This window comes from Anabrus simplex, chromosome 1 (assembly GCF_040414725.1).
Source record: "Anabrus simplex isolate iqAnaSimp1 chromosome 1, ASM4041472v1, whole genome shotgun sequence".
Classification (NCBI taxonomy): domain Eukaryota; kingdom Metazoa; phylum Arthropoda; class Insecta; order Orthoptera; family Tettigoniidae; genus Anabrus; species Anabrus simplex.
Genome location: NC_090265.1, coordinates 820,751,717 through 820,770,352, shown reverse-complemented (window position 1 = coordinate 820,770,352; position 18,636 = coordinate 820,751,717). Strand labels below are relative to the sequence as shown.

General features: G+C 42.0%; 1 protein-coding gene across 1 annotated transcript in view; it reads left to right on the top strand.

Annotated features, from left to right (window-relative positions):
* LOC136857141 (serine/threonine-protein phosphatase 6 regulatory ankyrin repeat subunit B) overlaps positions 1–18,636 on the top strand; it is a 140,122-nt gene that overhangs the window by 35,595 nt on the left and 85,891 nt on the right. The window lies entirely within an intron of this gene.

Here is an 18,636-nt window from a genome sequence, read left to right as displayed (position 1 = left end):
CACCGATATCCCTTCATTTGCTCGCTTGCAGCACCTTTCTTTATCATTACTGCAGTCTTGTTCTCGCAACATTGGTACAATGGGTCACCACATGCATCGCTAACATCTAAATTTGCCATATGTCTGTCGTATGTTTATTTCTCGCGGACGTCATGATCGCTCCATGCACAACGCTGCCAACCTGTCTACTTAGGAACTAAGACGAAGTGCAATGACCTATCTTCTTGCATGAGAACAGTATCCGCTGCGGCCATAGAAAAAGCTTCTCGAAGGGAGTGTGTTCTAATGACAAAGAAGCAGCGCATTCTATGTGGGATAGTGGTGAAAAGATGAATTACTTTATTTTAGCACATTTTTTCCCACCTGGTGGGTGCCTGGACCACTGTTCCCATGATAGAGACTGGCCTAGACCTATTAAATGACCTGTTTCTTGTCGTGCTATAGCAGACGGCTAATGACCAAATGCTAAATCCTCGAGATCGAGCAGTGCATTTAGTGTCACGAGGCCCCACCAATAACTGTTTCCATTGTTGATTCATTACCTCTGTTTTTCTATTTACTCGTGCTTTTATTTTGCGTGGGTTGGTAACGGAATGTATTTCTAAAAATGTATAGGAATTACGTTATATCCGATTATATGTTGGATAATAGCAAGCTATTCTAGCAATGGAGAATAGCGTGTACTACTCTTCGTTAGGTTATAAAAGTAAATGTATTTCTGAGGGTGGGTTAGAGGGTCCCTGGATATGGTAATTTCTTCTCTAAAAGGAATTCCACGGAAGTTCTGCATCGCGTTGTAAATATAAACCATGCGTGAACAGGTCTGGAATTTTACCCTTTCTTTTCATCCGTCCAATGTTGTTTCTGTTTGGTCGCTGTTTTTGGTTCCTGGAACCCCTCAGATGTCTGTATCTTGTTTCTGAATGTGGTTCTGTCAGTCGGAGATGTCCTTTTCTGTGATGTTCATTTCTTGCAGATCCATCTTCGTGTTAATGAACCATCTTTCATATGAGTTACCTTTTCTATTGGATTTGTTAAAAAATGGGAAAACTTTTTAGTGAGCCAGTCGTCACTCATTCCATTCTCCAAGAATTTAATCCTTCGATTTTGTATAACGTTTGATATCCTGCCGCATGTTTTGTACAGACCTTTTGTTACAGCGTAATCAATGTCAGCGCATTTTCTGGGTATGACGATTTTTCATAGGATTTTTGGTTCTTTCTTCTCGATTTCTTCAATGTCTTTTCTACTTGTTAATCCTAAGCATTCTGAAGTGTCTAATCTTGGTCTTAATTGAGATCGTTTTCTTATAGTATATGTTCACCGGACGACTTGGCCGTGCGGTTAGGGTCGCGCAGCTGTGAGCTTGCATCCTGGAGATAGTGTGTTCGAACCCCACTGTCGTCAGCCCTGAAGATGGTTTGCTGTGGTTACCTATTTTCACACCAGGCAAATGCTGGGGCTGTATCTTAATGAAGGCCACGGTCGCTTCCTTCCCACTCCTAGCCCTTTCCTCTCCCATCGCCGTCGTAAGACCTATCTGTGTCGGTGCGACGTAAAGCAAGTTGTGTATATATATATATGTATGTGTGTGTGTGGCTCTCTCGTGGTTTACATCTTATTTATTTATTTATTTATTTATTTATTTATTTATTTATTTATTTATTTATTTATTTATTTATTTATTTATTTATTTATTTATTTATTTATTAGGTCTACAGGGAGCAAAGAATCTCAACCTGCTTCTATCAAGTTGGAGCAAAGAAAACAGGTTAATTTATTAAACACAGAAAAGACCTAGGTTGAGTATAAGTATGAAATACCTCGGTATGATCTTGGAGAAGCGTTTCATAGTTACTATTCTACAGCGGATTATAATCTGTTTGCCTATGTCAAATGTCAAATAGGAAGATGTCTCCGTTGCAGTCGTTTTCATGAAGTAAAAGTACTTTGGTCTGACGCAAGTGATATTTAATGTGGAGTGCAATTCACTGAGTGCGTTGGATCACGTGACAACGTAACAGCTGCTTGGTTGGACAATACTGTAAGTAGTCTCTCAAAGACAAAACGTTTCTCATTCGGCGCAGAATCTAACTGTTGTACTTCGCTTCAAACAATTATCACCACCACTACCATCTACAAATTCTACAGACGCATTTCAAAGTATATAGGAAACTTAAAAGCCCTTTAAACACTACAGGGTCTCTCATATAAACTAAGACCGTCGAAGCGGCGTTTTTACTCTCCGAGACGCAAGCTGCAGTTTGGGAGGCGCGCGCATAGTTCTTGACCTTGCAAGCAGCCTGCACGTGTTCGACCACGTTAACATCAGTCGCTAGGCTGAATCTCAGCTCTTAACATGGTGAGACATTTATCATTGCAACACCAAATTTTTGTATGTAAAAGTTCTGGTTTCATCTTAATGGTCGTGTGAACAGACACAACTCTCGCTGTTGGTGTGCAGAAAACTTTAATGGTGTTTATGACGTCCCTCATTATGATAGGAAGATTGGTGTTTAGTGTGCTGTTAGTGCAAGACGAATAATTGGGCCTATATTTTTCGAGACGGCAGTAAATGCATAGATGTACCAGGATGATATTTTGACGCCGTTCTTCTATCAGTTAAGGGGAAAAGAAAAATCGCGTGGTTGGTTTCAACAAGATTCAGTCCCTGCTCATACAGCAGAAGATTCCCTTCTTACAATCTCGGAAGTGTTTGTATACAGAGTGATTAGTGCTAGTCTATTCCCCCCTCGTTCTCCAGACCTAACAGTGTGTGGTTTTTCACTTGGGCGTAAAATGAAATAAAAATTGTATCGAACAAATCCCCACACATTGGAGGAACTGAAAGAAAACATTACGTATGAAATCAGAAACATTACAGTGGTAGAACTCGCTCGCGTCAGACGGAATGTGGTTACCAGATGCGATGCCTGTACAACTCAGGAAGGAAGACACTTCCAGCATATTTTATAAGGTATGATTTCATATAAGATTGCTTACACGCTTAAAGCAGAGCGGCCACGGGCGAGTTCGGCTGAGACAGCTACCGTAGGGCAGAATACAAACACCGTGCATTCGGTATTAGTTTATATATTAACCACGGACCCATAAATGAGTCTGGTAGTGACTCTACTTACTAGTAGTGGACTCCTCACTTTCATCTTTCCTATCTGCACTTCCTCTCCTTTCTTTTCCATTCCAACCTGGATAGTATTATTGACATTATATTAGAGCTGAAGGTCATCCGAAAATTTGTGCAACAAAATAGTGTTTGCCCGACCTTTGTCCCGTTTCTCTACGGGGTCGGGTATGAAGGTGAGATGAACCTGTCGTGGCAGGTTTTTATGACCGGAAGCCCTTCCTGAGGTCAACCTCATCAAAGAAGTTAATGAAATGAAATGAATGGCGTGATATATGATTGTAGGAAGGGAGAGGGTGAAACCCGATGCCGGCACATAGCCTTCTCCTGTCGAATAGCTCCAAGGGGTCTGCTCAAGGCTTAACGTCTCCCTCCGACGGACGAATCATCATCAACAGCGTCATATGTCCTCGCTCCATATGAGCACTACGGAGAGGTGCACACAGTCTGGTGATTAGGAATTGTATACCACCACCACCACCTCCCCTACCCTGCCGGCCAACATTCCGATGGTAATTTTTTTCTACCAGCGGGACTCGAACCGGCTAACCTCGGTGTCAGACCTTTTAGACTTCAACCGCCTTAACGATCATGGCCACCACGCGGGCATATGTAACGAGATAGTGTCATGCGTGGGGCGTACTATATTGTTTTACACGTCATTTTTTGTACGTCCGGGTATGATTCACATTTCACTTTTGAAGGTGGTGACGTGTAACTAGTGTCTTGTTCCACCGTTTGGTAGCAGCACACGCACAGGAGCCAACGAATGCACTCGTCACAGCCATTTCATAACAACACTGTCAGCGTAGGAGCAGACAACATGGAAAGCAACCGTCAGGGACAGCGCTATACGACTTGGTTCCTATTCAAAGAAGGCGTGACCACTGCAGAAATTCATCGGCGCTTGGTGGCAGTCTGTGGAGAACATGGGCCGTCACGGAAAGCAGTTTACAACTGGGTAGAAAGTTGGAAAACAGGGCGCACATCGGTGGACAAGAGAACCAATTCTGAAAGAATGTGACAGTGTCAACACCAGCTAACATTGTCCGGATCGAACAGGCCATCCAATGAAACAAATGCATCACATTTACGGAAATGGAGGCAGCCACGGGAATTAGCCGAAACACCCTGCAGCAGTCGCTTACAGTTGGGAAAGGTGTCATCCACGTGGGTGCCTAAACTCTTGTCTCCAGACGAAAAGCAGAGGCATGTGGACGTGTGCAGAGAACTTTGGCAACGCCATGATAAATATCCAACCGACTTCATGACTAGGCTTGTGATGAGACATGACTCCATTGCCATGAGCCACAAACGAAACAATAATCGATTCAATGGAAGCATAGGGGCAGTCTACCGCCAAAGAAATGTCGAACAGTGCCATCACCTGTTCGGGAACATGAAGAAACCTCTGCGTGGTCGCCGTTTTGCGGATTTTGCAGAACTTGACACAGCTGTCAAGGCATGGGTACGCAGCACTCCGAAAGAATGGTTTCAGGAAGGTCTGGAGAGACTGACACATCGATGGCAAAAGTGCATACAGGAACACGGAGATTATGTTGAGTAGGTGGACGTAACAACTAATGTGTAATGTACTTCATTTGGGTAGAAAAAAATTGTAAAACAATATAGAACGCCGTTCGTATAACAAAATGTGTGACGCGATGTTACCTAGCAACAGTTCTTGAGAGCTGCACAAGCCATAGATCTGTATGTCATGGCCATCCATCAATACTTAACACCAAAGCCTGCACGGTTGCTAGGTAACATCGCGTCACACATTGTTTTTGAAATACATATTTATGATCTATTGATTTTCCCAAAAGGAAATTCAATAATTCGTTGCAAGAACTAAGGGGTCTTTCATTTTCAAGCCCTTCACGGCTCTTTCTTTTAAGAAAAGTGTTACCAACATGACAATTAAAGGATAACTGCAAGATGTTATATTGGCAAGTAGGATATCTTTGTTCTTTTAGATGGCACCGCAGAATGCAACCCAACAGTTTGAGTCCCAAGGGCTCTTAACTTGGGAGCGTGAGTTGGCGACTCAAGCTGAGTGCTGGCATTGCTTCCATTTACTTGTGGCAGGCTCCTCACTTTCATCTATCCAACCGACCTGTCTTGGTCAACTTTTGTTCCTTTCCGATCCGACGGTATTAGAGCATTCGAGGCCTAGGGAGTCTTTCAGTTTGCCACCCTTCATGGCCCTTGAGTTTCTTCGGCCGATACCTTCATTTTTCGAAGTGTCGGATCCCTTCAATTTTCTCTCTCTCTGATTCGGGTTTTAAAGAAGATGGTTGCTTAGTTGCACATCCCCTTAAAACAAAAGTAACCACCACTACCAACAGTTTGAAAATAACTATAAAAAATACTGGTTTTCAGTATTGAAAATGAAAACCTACAACCTGTTTTCCAGTCAATGACCGGGTCAGGGATGGGATGAATGAAGCCCCCAACTTGCGGCGAGAATAGGAATTGTGCCGGCTGCCGAGTCCTGTCGCACTCCTCTGGGGCAATGATTAAAGACTGACAGATGAAATGAAATGATAGTCCGACTCGTTGGCTGAATGGTCAGCGTACTGGCCTTCGGTTCAGAAGGTCCCGGGTTCGATTCCCGGCCTGGTCGGGGATTTTAATCGCTTCTGATTAATTCTTCTGGCTCGGGGACTGGGTGTTTGTGTCCGTCTCAACACTCTCCTCTTCATATTCACACAACACACTACACTACCAACCACCACAGAAACACACAATAGTGATTACATCCCTTCATATGGAGTTGGCGTCAGAAAGGGCATCCGGCCGTAAAACAGGTCCAAATCTACATGTGCTACGCGATTCTCACCCGTGACTCCACAGGTGTGGGAAAAGCGGTAGGGAAAGAAGAAGAAGAATATGATGATGATGAAATGAAATTGTAGTGGAGAGTGTTACTGGAATGAAAGATGAAAGGAAAACCGGAGTACCCGGAGAAAAACCTGTCCCGCCTCCACATTGTCCAGCACAAATCTCTCATGGAGTGACCGGAATTTGAACCACAGTATCCGGCGGTGAGAGGCCGGCGCGCTGCCGCCTGAGCCACGGAGGCTTTGGTTTTCAGTATTACATACATACATACATTATCATTATAGACTGTTATGCCTTTTAGCGTTCAGTCTGCAAGCCTCTGTGAATTTACTAAACGTTGCCACAATCCTCGATTTGCAACTAGTGTTGTGGCCTCATTTAGTTGTATACCTCTTATCTTTAAATCGTTAGAAACTGCAAACATTTTTCAGTATTAATGAAGGTAAAATGCTAAGGTTTCTTCTTTAGGGACCAACATTAAGTAACAACGATTATGAAAATCAAAATCGTCATTATCTGCATATAGGGCTGTCTAGGTTGTTTAATTAATTTAATTTTAAAGACTTCCTATAACTCAAGACTACTTCACGACAACCAATGGCAGGTACACGAACGAGTCATGTAGAATAAAATCGACAATGGATATAAACAATAGGGTGAAGAGTGAAACCAGTAAAAAAATAGGTAATATATATAATTGGATGTTGGTATATTTGTAATTAAGAGACTCAAAAACTACTGGACCGAATTTCGCTGAAATTTTCACAGTTTGTTCTTATTACATCTGAGAGGGATTATGAAGTGGTTTGAACGAAATGGGATATGTAGCTTTATTATTATGAGTAATTTTATGTAATTTTATTAAATTACAAAGCCGCGCCAAGATTGAATCGACTTGATGGACAAATTGTTGCTAGGCGACAGCAGCTTACGCTATATCCTGATAGTCCGTTAAGAATAATGCTGTATATAGGAGGATGGAATCACGTCACCATGGTTTATAAAGTACCATCCCTTGCTAGGAGCTTCATGAATGACCGTGGCTGTTATTTGAAAATAGCAGTCCAACATTCCGTGATCGAGACGTACTTTCAATATATAGGACCAACTTTGATAGGTCTGCCCAGTTTGAAGAATATAGCTCTCTATTAGATGTGTAAAATATTTAAGAAACTGTGAAACATATAGAATATCAAGAATGGAATGACACGAGTTATCACCCACCCCTAACGAAGAGCAACTGGGAGTTCCCAACGAGCAAAGGCGAGTCTATGTAATCTATCTATAGATCTATATACATCAATGTCATTGTATGTGGATTATTATGTATTACATCTCCTAAACCACTGGAGCGATTTCAACCAAACTTGGTACACTTGTGACTTCGTATCAGAAGAAAAACTTCGAGGGGCATAGACACCACAAGCACCCTTAAATGCGATAATAGCATTGAATCCATATTCGGGGTCGCTGCGATGAATAGTGACACTCCGGATATTTGAAAGTCCAAGTTCAGCCCACTTTGTGATGGGGGAGGGGAAGTGAGATATAAAATAATCGAAAGTAGCGTCGAATCCACAGTTCTCTGGGTCGCTGAGATGAATAGCGACACTTCGGATTTGTTAAAGTCCAATTTCACCCCCCTTTGTGGTGGGGGCGAGAGGGGAGTGAGATATAAAAATAATCGAAAATAGTGTCGAATCCATAGTTTCAGTGGTCGCTGAGATGAATAGTGACACTCCGGATGTCGTATAAGTCCAAGTTAAGCTCCAATCGGCAGGGGCGAGAGAAGGGACGAAGAAATAAAAATGTCCAAATGACCATATATTACGGATGTTTATATGTTGTTCCAGCATGTGTGTAAACTAAACTTGGTAAAAATATTACCGACTATCTGGAAAAAGTACCGTGGGGGCAAGGCACCCCTAGAAGCCCTAAACAAGGGGGGCGAAATATAACTAAAAACGACCTATATTAGTGTTGAATCCATACTTCTCTGGACTACGGGAGAGATTTCAACCAAACATGGCACTCTTACTTCCAGTAGACAAACTGCGAGGAGATATGGTAATCCTAGCACCCCTAGGGGTGGGGTGGGATGGGCTGAGATGTAAAAATAATCGAAAATAGTGTCGAATCCATAGTTTTCGTGGTCGCTAAGAAGAATAGTGACACTTCGGACGTCGCTGAAGTCCGTCTTCAGCCCGCATCGGCTTGGAGATGAGAAGGGATGGAAAGGAAATTGCCCAAAATGATCGAAATTACGGATGTATAAGTGTTTCTTCCAACACAGCCCTCATACAAAATTGGTGCACATATTTCTTACTATTGTTGTGTAAAACACCCCTGGCACTCCTAGAGAAGGTGGTGAAATATGAAAATAAACGAAAATGACTGATATTAATGTAGAATACCATCGTTTACGAGGTTGCTGAGTTTAACTGTGATACTCTGGATTGTTAAGTCTTACATATGGGTGTGTGTGGGTATGTTCCAGAATAGCTCTCCTTCTCAACGAATCTTGGTACACATATGACTTACCATCTGGAAGAATAATACTATGGAGATAAAACATGCCAACCTCCGCTGGGGGTGGGGAATGGGAGGAGGTGGCATTTAGAAATAATAGAAAATAACCGATATTAAAGTCCGACTCGTTGGCTGAATTGTCAGCGTACTGGCCTTCGGTTCAAAGGGTCCTGGGTTCGATTCCCGGCCAGGTCGGGGATTTTAACCCTCATTGGTTAATTCCATTGGCCCGGGGGCTGGGTGTTTGTGCTGTCCCCAACATCCCTGCAACTCACACACCACACATAACACTGCCCTTCTCCACAATAACACGCAGTTACCTACACGGCAGATGCCGCTCACCCTCATCGGAGGGTCTGCCTTACAAGGGCTGCACTCGGCTAGAAATAGCCACATGAATTTTTTTTAAACCGATATTAAAATCTAATCCAATGTTTATGTGTCCCTGAGATGAATTGTGACGCTCTGAATACCGTTTAAGTCCATGTTCAGCCTCCATTGAGACGGGAGGAAGAATGGGGTTTGATAGTAAATAGTCTAAAATGACCGAGATTAGTGTTGAATCCACTGCTTTTGGAGTCACAAGGCTGATTGGCGACAGTCTCAAAGAGAGCTGAAATCGTGTAGATCATATCTATAGCGCGACTAATACATACATGTAGTTGGAAAAAAAAAACCTACAGCCTGTTTCCCAGTCAATGACCGGGTCAGGGATGTAATGAATGAAACATGTACAGGCTGTTATTACAATGGGGTCGCCACTCCCAAGGTGATTTATTAATGAGTGATAAATGCTATGAAATGATAATGGAGAGTGTTGCTGGAATGAAAGATGACAGGGAAAACCGGAGTACCCGGAGAAAAACCTGTCCCGCCTCCGCTTTGTCCAGCACAAATCTCAAATGGAGTCACCGGGATTTGAACCACGGTGTCCAGCGGAGAGAGGCCGACGCGCTGCCGTCTGAGCCACGGAGGCTCGACATATATGTAGTTACCCCTTATTAATTTTATGAAAGGATCAAATACTTCCTAGCCAATTGGAGCTTTCACAAGGATAAAGTTTTACTTAATGATTAAATAATCGAAAACTTGAAATCAAACACATCTGAATAACTCTAAAGCTACATAATAGATGTTAAAATCAATATCCCAAAAAGGAATTCTATAAAAATTCACTTCGCACATAACTAATTATTAATACTAATTTTAAAAGTAAACATTCAGAAACCAATCGGGCAAGGCCGGGTACTACAGCTAGTATGATATATGCATGGTTATTTGCAATATTATGTGTTCGTTGAGTCATCAATCCATAGACTGGTTTGATGCAGCTTTTCATGCCACCCTACACTTCTCATTTCTACGTAATTAGTACATTCTACATCTAATTTGTTTGTCATATTCACACGTTGGTCTACCCTCACCATTCTTATCACCTATAGTACGGTCGACCTCGGTTATCTTCGAGATTCATATTGGCAACCTTTAAAACACAAACTATGAATCGCTTATGCATCGTTGTGCGACATCTGGCGTACACTTTACGTAGTAGTACTGTTGTTGGTTACGCAGCAATGCCAAACTATAGAATTCATGCTAGGAACAAGATTCGCATCGAGAAATGTTATATAATGTGTGTGTGTGACACAGTTGTTGGCTTAAGATAACAAAGGTTTAGAAAATTCATATCAATCGATCATATTATCGATTCAATTTAGATTTCATTTCCATTCAGTTGGCAGTATTACCGGAACCTCCTTACTCCTCACCCCTATACAAAAATCAATCACTTAAATGTGTGCGAATAACACACTTCCCTCAAAACCAACTGAACAAGTCCTGGGTGTCTTAAGATGAGTCCTAACATTCTCTCTTTCCTTCTGCTCAAATTTCGCCAAATCGTTCTCCTCTCACCAACTGGATTCAGTATCTCTTCATTTGTGATTCGATCTGCATATCTTACCTTCAGCATTCCTCTGCAACACCACATTTCAAAAGCGTAAATTCTCTTTCTTTCTGAGCTAGTTACCGTCCATGTTTCACCTCCATATCTTCATATGAAAGTCTACAAAAATATCTAATTCCTAAATCAATATTCGAAGCGATCAAATTTCATTTAAGAAAACTCGTCCTTGCTTGTGCTAGTCTGCATTTTATGTTCTCCTACGTTCTGTCATCGTTAGTTATTTTACTACCCAAGTAACAATATTCATCTACTTCCTTTAAGATTTCCTTTCCTAATCTAACATTTCCTGTATCACCTGACTTTGTTCGACTGCACTCCATTACTATAGTTTTGGACTTTTTTTAATTATTTTCATTTTGTACTCCTTCTCCAAGAATCTGTCCATACCATTCAGCAATTTCTCCAGATCCTCTGCAGACTCAGATAAAACAACAATATCATCAGCAAATCTCAGGGTTTTGATTTCCTCTCCTTGGATTGCAATTCCCTGTAAAAGAGATAAGTTAGGAAGCATACACATGATTTCTTACTATACGTATGGAGCCTTTAAAAGGGCTATTAGAGAAATGTATTGTATATCGTCTATCGAAAGGCCTGGTTTTCCGCAGATATTGACGACAAATTTTGGGATAGTTCCTCAGGCTCCTATTACTAAACCAACAAATATTTCGTATATTTCTGTTTGTATTTCTGTTTGTAGTAGCTCTCAGTGGGTTCGCATATAGAGTTTTCTTTACATGTCAACATGTTCAAGCTTTGGTGTCCATCTCCAGTCTGACAGTAAGGTCGAGGATGTAGCCCTTGATATTTTCGTCTATAAAGGAGATAATATCAATTCCTCATATGCTTCCTTGTGCAGAAGAACCTAGAACTTTTTCATGAACGAAGAATCCTCTTTTCTCAAAATTTTGGCGATTAGGAATCTTATTGTATGGTACCTCACATTTCGCAGTGTTTTACCGTGCACGCAGAAGCCGAAGACAAGTGCACGAGTTTCTATCTCACTGTCACATCTGCGACAACGGGTGTTGTCCTGAATTCTTCCAGGCACAGGTCGTACTGCCCAAATATTACAGGTCATCTTTAGTCCTTCCTTCCGGATCTTGAAAGCTAAGAATAACGGCCGTGACGATTCGTTGTGCTGACCACACGTCATCTCGCAATCTGTAGGCCTTCAGGTTGAACAGCGATCGCTTGATAGGCATTGGCCCTTTGGGGCTGTTGCGCCATGGGGTTTGGTTTAGTCCTTCTTTCGATTCATAAACGGAGAATCTTGAGTGGTTTGAAATTCAGTCATTTACAGGCGTGTGTTCTCTGTAGTCTTTTATTAAAACGGCTGGGCTGAGTGACTCAGACGGTTGAGGCGCTGACCTTCTGAACCCAACTTGGTAGGTTTGATCCTGGCTCAGTCCGGTGGGTTTTGAAGGTGCTCAAATACGTCAGCCTTGTATCGGAAGATTTACTGACACGTAAAAGGACTTCTGCGGGATTAAATTCTGGCACCTCAGCGTCTTCGAAAACCGTAAAAGTAGTTAGTGGGACGTAAAGCCAATAACAGTATTATCTTATATCAATTGATTTCACAGAAATTGGAAATTTATCAGACATTTCCCTTGATAATGATTCTACCCCTTCTCCCATAAATTAATATTTTCCCCAATTTGTCCTCTTTAATTCCAAATGTACATTCATGTTATGATCTTCCCTACCCTTAAACTGTTCACACATACTTATTCCTCTACTAACGTCAACAGTGAATGGAGGAAAGCAGGGGGAATAGTAAAACTATGTAATATTACAAGAAGAGTGTGGGAAATGAAATCTAAAGAAAGTGAAAGCAAGGAAGATCCATGTAGCCAGTATTAAAAATCTGCATGAGAAGGTATACTACAGTATATGACTAATAAGGAAAATCTACGAGCTGCTCGGCTGTGTAGTATGTTCCGAGCTCTCAGTGGAGAGATGGCGTGGGATGGCGTTAGTAGACGAATAAGTTTGAGTGGTGTTCTTAAAAGTAGGAATGATCATGAAATAAAGTTGGAATTATTTTTCTTTCCTAATCCGTTTGTCATCCAGGGTAGGGTTTTTTCCTCGAACTCAGGGAGGGATTCCACCTCTACCACTTCAAGGGCAGTGTCCTGGAGGTGAGACCTTGGGTCGGGGATACAGCTTGGGAGGAGGACCAGTACCTCGCCCAGGTGGCCTCACCTGCTATACTGAACAGGGGCATTGTGTAGGGATGCGAAAAATGGAAGGGATAGACAAAGAAAGGAGAAGGAAGCGGCCGTAGCCTTAAGTTAGATACCATCCCGGTATTTGCCTGGAGGAGAAGTGGGATATCACGGAAAACCACTTCGAGAATGGCAGAGGGGAGAATCGAACCCCTCTATTCTCTTGACCTCCCAAGGCCTAGTGGACCCCGTTCCAGCCCTCGTACCACTTTTCAAATTTCATGGCAGAGCCGTGAATCGAACCCATGCCTCCGGAGATGGCAGCTAATCACACTACAGTGACCACTACACCATAGAGGCGGAGAAGTGGAATTCAAGAGGACAAATGTGGCAAATATTTGTAAATTGGAAGGGGAGTTAGGGATTGGAATAATTTACCAAGAGAGATGTTCAATAAATTTCCAAATTCTTTGCAGTTACTGTATTTAAGAAAAGACTAGAAAAGCAACAGTTAGAAAATCTGCCACCTGGGCGCCTGCACTAAATGCAAATCATTGATTGATTGATTGATTGATTGATTGATTGATTGATTGATTGATTGATTGATTGATTGATTGATTGATTGATTGATTGATTGATTGATTGATTGATTGATTGATTGATTGATTGATTGATTGATTGATTGATTGAGCTAGCCGTTGATCTTAGTCATGGAAAAACAGAGACAGATGCGTGTCTTACATATCTTTCCAGGAAATACGTGTCTGTCTGTCTCTCTCTCTCCCTCTCTCTCTCTCTCTCTCTCACACACACACACACACACACACACTCATGAACACACATGCACGTACAGAATTATTTGCATAAGAGTACCACGGTGAAAATACAAACAAGCGGGCTCACAGAGTGAATAAATACGGACAAATGTTGTGCAAAAAAGGGTAGGATGATAAACATGCTATTGTATATATGCTCTTTTTTTAACAAACATTCAGATATCGTTCAGCAAATAATGAGTGCTATGTAATTAATGGTTGTATTTTGTAACAAATAGATTTTCCGTTCAAAAGAGCATGATAATAATAATAATAATAATAATAATAATAATAATAATAATAATAATAATAATAATAATAATCTTTACAGGGTGTCCATGAAAAAGGTTCCAATATTTTGAGACGAAGCAGCACTCGACAAACGAAGGTGAAAAGGTCCTATAAACATTGTTTGCGAACACAATACTCGGAGTTATGGTCCGTTACCACTACTATCAATGATCAATATGTCTTTGATCTACACTTCACAACATGTGCTCGATGTGACCGCCATTCATTGCAATGCAGTCTTCCACTCTACGTCGTACGGTATCACGCATTCTTTGGAACACCCCTTGGCTGTTACCGGATTGCATCACAAGCATTGAACACGAGTTCTCGTAAGGTATCTGCATCATTTATGGTGACCGCATACACCATGGTCTTCACATATCCCTAAAGCCAACAATCTAAAGGATTAAGGTTAGGCGAATAGGCAGGCCAAGGTACTGGCTCTCCCCGACCAATTCATTGCTGGTGGAAGACCCGTGTGAGGTGTCGCCTAACCCTACAATGAAAATGGACCGTGGCCCATAATGCATGTACCATATTTACAATAATTTACGACCAGTTATTGCACGGAACGTATTTTCGTCTTTGTTGCATACGACCCTCCGTAAATTATTGGAATAACGTGATCATTGATGGTAGTGGTAGCGGACTATAACTCTGAAGATATTGGGTTTGCGACCAATGTTTATAGGACCTCTTTTCCTTCCTTTGTTGCGTGCTGCCTCCTCTGAAAATACTGGAAACTTTTTTCAAGGACACTCTGTATATACCGCTGCAAAACAAGTCAACCAACTTAAAGGTTCTCCTCCAGATATCCTTTGAAATAAACGAAAAATATAATCAATATCAAGCCAGGGAAAAACCAAACGAGCAGAAAAGTTTAAGTACATAGGCGAGTGAATAGTACCTAACAACTTTGAGAAGTTAGCATTCACATTTAGGATAAACAAGATAGAATTAGCATACCAACTAACTAGACATATGTAGCTGACCTTACAGTTAGCTTCATTTATAGTACTTATTTTCTGATTGTTAAGTTGTAAGGTAAAACGTATCAAACGCAGCCTTGCTAATTTCATGGTTATGTTGGAAATGAACCCCAGTTATTTTTACACGATTTGAATTAGCAAACTTGTTAACAGCTAACCTTAGCACTGCATTCATTATAGGAGGGAGAATCAAAAAATAAATTACACTGGTTCGCCGTGAGAGCACGCTGTGTCTCGTGGCCGTGGTTAATGCGGAGCAAGCTACAGTAACTGCTGATAAGTCCGATAGGAAGATTGGTGTGGTATCCCGTCGTGTTGTGTCTGTGCAGAGCGGGCTAGGCTGAATGGCGCGTCAACTGGATGTTCACTCCAAATTGGAGGTGCGTGCAACGAACTGGTTTCTATGGGCTAAACGGTCAATTCTACGGGCATTCATCGTGAAATCACTGTTGTACATGGTAAGTGTGAAATTTCTCGCCCAGGTATTGTGAAGTGGTGTAAGCAATTTGACGCCGGACGCACGGATCTCACGGACGAATATCGCGAAGGCAGGTCCCCAACGTCCAGTACCACTGCAAATGTTGACCGTGTGGATGGGATCATTAGAGGGAATCGACGCATAACACCGCAGGAAATTGCCAGCATGCTGAACATTTCGTATGGCAGTGTGTTCTCCATTGTTCACCAGCACCTTGGATTTCGTAAACTGTGTCAAAGATGAGCCCCACGTCTGTTCACCGATGTTCACAAGGGACAACGTTTCCAATCGTCACTGGCATTTTTGCAGTGGTATTCTGTGGAGCGAAAGGAGTTTCTGCGGCGAATCATCACAGGGGATGAAACGTGGGTCCAACACATCACCCTCAAAACAAAGAGAACTTTGATGGAATGGATGCACACCACATCACCACCACGAAATAAGGCCAAGGTCCAGCCTTCAGCAGTAAAGGAAATGGCGACAGTGTTCTTTGACATTGAGGGTGAGGTGCACGTGGAATTTATGCCGAAAGGCACGACAATCAACTCGGCTTCGTATTGTCAAACGTTGAACCGGTTGCGACAGGCAGTTAAAGAAAAGTGGCGGCGAAAATTGAGCGCCGGTGTGATTTTGTTGCACGATAACGCAACACCTCACTCTGCCCGCCAAACGTCCGAACTGTTGCAGCGATTCAAGTGGAAGGTATGGCAACATCCATGCGATTATCCTGTGTTCGGTAAGCTGAAAAAGGATCTCGGTGAACGACGATTCCGAAACGATGAGGAGGTGAAAGCAGCTGTCTCCAGGTGGTTACATACGCTGGGGGTGATTTCTACGCATGCGGAATAGAAAAGTTGGTTGACCATTCCAAGAAATCTTTACAATCTCTTGGCGACTATCTGGAAAAGTGAACTTATATTGTATGTTGTCATAGCAGTGTTGCCTATGTGTAGGTGATTTCATAAATGGCCATAATTTGGAAGTGTAACTTACTTTTTGATTCACCCTCGTAGCTGTAGTGGAGTTTCGTACATGTACCTGCAGGCTACTTGTTGAAGGTCGATTGTAGCCATGTCTGGAGATGATAGTGACTTGACACTTATTTGATGCTTGCTTGTTGTTTTGAGGAGCCTAACATCAAAAAGCATCGGCCCTGACGCTTATTTTTGTTAGTAATAATGAATAATATTCATGTTAATGATGTTATTGATTTTCGTCCCACTAACTACTTTTACGGTTTTCGAAGACGCTGAGGTGTCGTAATTTTGTCCCGCAGGAGTTCTTTAAAGTGTCAGTAAATCTACCGACACGAGGTTGACGTATTTGAGCACCTTCGAATACCACCGGACAGGGCCATGATCGAAATTGCCAAGGTCATAAGGCCAGTGCTCTACCGTCTGAGCCACTCAGTCCGGCTAGTAATGATGAAGAGCTAATAATAATTCTCCTTGCTAAAGTCATTAAACGTCTGAAATTTCACTTGCTTTCATTTCCTTCTTGATATTCATGTTAAAATGAAGTAAGCCCGCCTAGTGGCCATGATTGTTAAGGCATTGCAGTCTAAACGGTCTGACACCGAGGTTAGCCGGTTCGAGTCCCGTTGGTCAAAATAAAATTCACAATCAGAATGCTGGCCAACAGGGTAGGGGAGGAGGTGGTATACAATTTCTAATGACTAGATTGCGTGCCCAAAGCCTGAACTAAATTCCAAACCTCTCCGCAGTGCTCATATGGAGTGAGGGCATATGGTGATTCGTCCGTCGGAGGGGACGTTAAGCCTTGAGCAGACCCCTTGGTGCTATTCGACAGGAGTAGGCTATGTGCCTGCACCGGGTTCACCCTCTCCCTTCCCACTATCATATATCACGTCATTCATTTCATGTCATTAATTCCTCTAATGAGTTTGACGTCAGGAAGGGCATCCGGTCATAAAAACTCGCCACGACGTATTCATCTCACTCATGCCCGACCCCGTAGAGAAACGAGACAAGAGTTGGAAAAACAAACAAACATTAATGTTAAAATAAAGTTCGGAACACAACACAGGATCAAACAATAAACAGACAGGTCAGTACACCAGTGTTACCTCCTAGACAAGCAAAACATATCTGCCGAGCTATCTACCGGCCTTCACATATTCCATTTAAAAAACGTTTAAGACAATGGACTTTAAACATTACATACACAAGTACTAAAGTTACTAGTACAAAGCCAGACTAATAAAACCTTTCTTGCGTCCCATTAATCGACCTAAATCAATCGCATTACCTGTCAAAATGATTGAGAAGTGTAACAGTACCGTTTAATTAGGATAGTAAACCTGCATAATGTGGTGTTTTATGTGTATGTACAGTACCTGCAAATAGAGCTTTATTCGTATAGTAGGGCCCACGAGAGTTGAAGTCTGACAATTAGCGCCACCGGCATGAAAAAATTAATCAAGGCTGCTCGAAAATGGTCTGTTGCTATGGCAACAATAACAGAGATGCCACATTTAAGAACGCTATCGCCACGTGGGTTGGCTTCTTCTCAGTGGCTTTTGTGATATTATTCGGAGTAGTACTGTGTTAGCTGCGTTAGTTGTTGCTGGTTTATGTAATTATTGGCATATTTGTTTCCTGAATATCATTTTCGTTGTTATTTTATATTTTTGTAAGTTGATCAGTGGCTTGTTGTACAGTTATATTCTCTATTTGATATGTACATTTGTTGAGGTTATTGTCAGCTTAGTGAATATGAAATCTCGTATTTATCGGCAATGACGTGTTCTGTCATAAATGCCGGAATTATTAACACGAGCTTAGAAACGGGTCAAAGTTTATTGATTTGCATTAGGCCAACATAGCTGATTAAATATTCAGCCTTAATGAAAGAGTGATATGCCGCAGATTAAGTTAACGATGACAACTCAGCTTACTTCGTAGTTACTGCTTTTGCCGCTCAAATGTCAGACTTCAACTCTCGTGGGCCCTACTTTAGGTACAGTCGTAAAATGAAACTGCATGCCATAAAATTAACCAGGCACAAAGAATGCAAGCATGTGCGTTGTTAAATTTCCATTATCGATCAGATCCAATATCAGCTTGTGTCGTTTCTCGTTTCAACTCTTCGAGTGGAATGTCAATACAGCTTTAGTCTCAATATCATACAATCCAACTAGTTTATATTCTCCTTAAGACATTCATTCCATCTTTCCTTATAAGAGCATCGTCCGGCTCCATGGCTAAATGGTTAGCGTGCAGGCCTTTGATCACAGGTGTCTCGGGTTCGATTCCTGGCAGGGTCGAGAATGTTAACCATAATTGGTTAATTCCAATGGCACGGGGACTGGGGTTTGTGTCGTCTTCATCATCATTTCATCCCCAACACGACGCGCAGGTCGCCTACGGGAGTCAAATCAAAAGACCTGTA